Source organism: Tupaia chinensis, unplaced genomic scaffold, assembly GCF_000334495.1.
Source record: "Tupaia chinensis unplaced genomic scaffold, TupChi_1.0 Scaffold000314_1, whole genome shotgun sequence".
NCBI classification, from domain to species: Eukaryota; Metazoa; Chordata; class Mammalia; order Scandentia; family Tupaiidae; genus Tupaia; species Tupaia belangeri.
Genome location: NW_006159807.1, coordinates 3,692,517 through 3,695,058, shown reverse-complemented (window position 1 = coordinate 3,695,058; position 2,542 = coordinate 3,692,517). Strand labels below are relative to the sequence as shown.

General features: G+C 46.0%; 1 long non-coding RNA gene across 1 annotated transcript in view; it reads left to right on the top strand.

Moving 5' to 3' along the window:
- LOC102483361 (uncharacterized) overlaps positions 1-2,542 on the top strand; it is a 13,352-nt gene that overhangs the window by 1,012 nt on the left and 9,798 nt on the right. The window contains exon 2 of the long non-coding RNA XR_334930.1: positions 1,631-1,871. This is a non-coding gene — a long non-coding RNA (uncharacterized LOC102483361). The remainder of the gene's footprint in view (positions 1-1,630; positions 1,872-2,542) is intronic.

The following is a 2,542-nucleotide window of genomic DNA, read 5'->3' as shown; positions in this document are numbered from 1 at the left end:
GGAATAGAAATGATTATTTGAAACTGGCCAAATTATGGGTAGATCGATTGACCGATCTATTAGCAAGTCTGGAGAAACAGTAATTATATGTACTTAGAACTGAGCAAGAGAGAAAGAAGAGCAATTATTTACTTCAGAAAAAAGATAATTTGATGAAAAAGATTACATCATACTTCTTGACTGGGCAGTGCATGCTATTAACCGAACTAAAATCATGATATAAACATATGCTATAATTTGAATGTGTCATCTCCAAAATTTATATTAAAACTTAATCCCTTATGGGGAACCAGCAGTTAGCGTAATGGCTATGTCGCTGGACTCCCACGTAGTCGACCGCGGTTCGTGTCCCGGACCCGGTGGCTTAAAACTCACGCCGGGCGTGTGTGCGTGCGTGCCCAAGATCCCAAGAGGAGAATGGAGGAGAAGCGATTGCGGCGTGACCATCCCCCCTGGGGGATGATTTCTCGCTTTCTGTCTCTATGTCTCTCTCTGTCTGTCTGGTGAGCGCACGCACCCTACAGTGAAAATCTCTCAAAAAAAAAAAAAAAAAAAACCAACTTAATCCCTTATGGTGGTATTAAGAAGCGAGGCTGGCGGGGGGAGGAGGGGTGGTCAGCAGATGGCATACTGGTTAAGGTGCTGGACTCCCATATGACCAACTGCAGTTTAAGTCCCAGACCTGGTGACTTGAAAAGTATGCTGGGCATGTGTGCATGCATGTTCAAAATCCCAGGGAGGAGAATGGAGGAGAAGGGATTGCAGCATGGCCATTCCTTTCTGGGGGCGATTTCTCATTTTCCCTTTTACTGTATCTCTCTGTGTCTCTATGCACCCGATGGCAAAAACCTTAGAAAAGAAAAAAAAGAAAAAGAAAAGTAGTTTTAAGGAAGTGATTAAGTCGTGAGGACAGCCCTCAGAAAGGGGTTAGTACTTATAAAAGGGTTGGAGAGAACTAGTTAATGCCCTTTTTTGCTCTCCCTCCCTTCCATGTGAGGACACGGCATCGTCCCTTTTGACTGTCCATCCCTTCCACTATGTGAGGAAACTTAGATGGTGGCATCTCTGAAGTGCATGCCCTCACCAGACACTGAACCTACCTGCACCTTGGGCTTGGACTTCCCAAAGTCCAGCTGTGAGAAATAACTTTTGATGTTTATAGATTAGCCAGTCTTGAATATTTTGTTAAAGCAACACTGTCAGACTAAGAAAATATCTTTTTTTGTTGTTAATTTGCTCTATCTTTTAAAGTTTATTTTTATTTGGGGTCAGCAGGTGGCATGGTAGTTAAGTCACTGGACTCCCACATGGCCGACTGCTGTGCATACGTGTTCAACATCCTGAGAGGAGAATGGAGGAGAAGGGATTGCAGCCTGGCCATCCCCCTGGGGGCTGATTTCTCACTTTTCCTTTCACTGTCTCTCTCAGTCCCTCTCTAGCAAGCACACATGCACAGTGGCAAAACCAAAAAAAGAAAAAATATATATATATTTTTTTCATGACAGAGAGTGCTTGCATGCACATGAGAGAAAAAAAACGAGAGAGGAGTATGATCTTTGAGTCTCTTCACACCACAATCCCCTTGCCTCAGCACTGTCTCATCAGGATCCTGAGCTGTGCATATGCCCAGCATGTTTCAGGCTGACTGGACCAGAGATCCGAACCGCAGTTGTCCACGTGGCTTCCAACACCACAGTTCAGTACACTACCACCTACGCCGCCGGGCTGAGCTCAAGACAGCACATCTAAGAGCTGTGTGTGCGAGAGAAGTGGACCAGAGAGCTAAATCACTACCCAACCCAAGAGCAAGTCAACAGATAAAGACGAAAGCATGAAGTAACAAGATGAGCACATTATTTAGAAACAAAGAGGTAAATACCAGAGGAAACAATTAAGAGGTGAAAGTGGTTGTCTCTGGAGAGGATTAGAGATGGGAGAGGGTAGACAGAGGACTGCTGCTCTTCGCTAGAGGCTTACTGTCCCTGACTGTGCAAGTGCATGCATGTATCACTTCAGTGAAAGTAAAGTAAACTTAAACTGTGATGCAGTGAGCTATGGCACATGAACTGCGCTGATGCCCGGTACACAGCGAGCACACACTAACACCGGTAGCTCGTACCACTGAGGCCGCTGCAGCTCTTGCAATGCGCTCCTCTCTCTGCCGGGCGACTCTGACTTGGTTTGCAGAGCTGAGTGTTTCAACTATGACAGTGTATGGTGTGGAGTTTTCTCAGGTCTTACCTTCTCTTCACTTCCCCGTCCATCACATACTGGCCTTCTTGCTGCCACTTGCTTTGATACTGGCTTTTAATACTGCCATGCTAAACTGGTTTTCAACATGGAGCTTGTGTAGTTCTCAGGTTAAATAATGTTCCAGTAGGGACCTGTTCCAGCAGGTGGGAGGTGGTTTAGGGGCTGGACTCCCACGTGACTCCCACGTGGTCAACTGTGATTTGAGTACCAAACCTGGTGGCTTAAGAATCATGCTGGTCACATGTGTGTGTTTAGCCATCCCCACTGGGGGGTGGGGGGGTAATTTCTC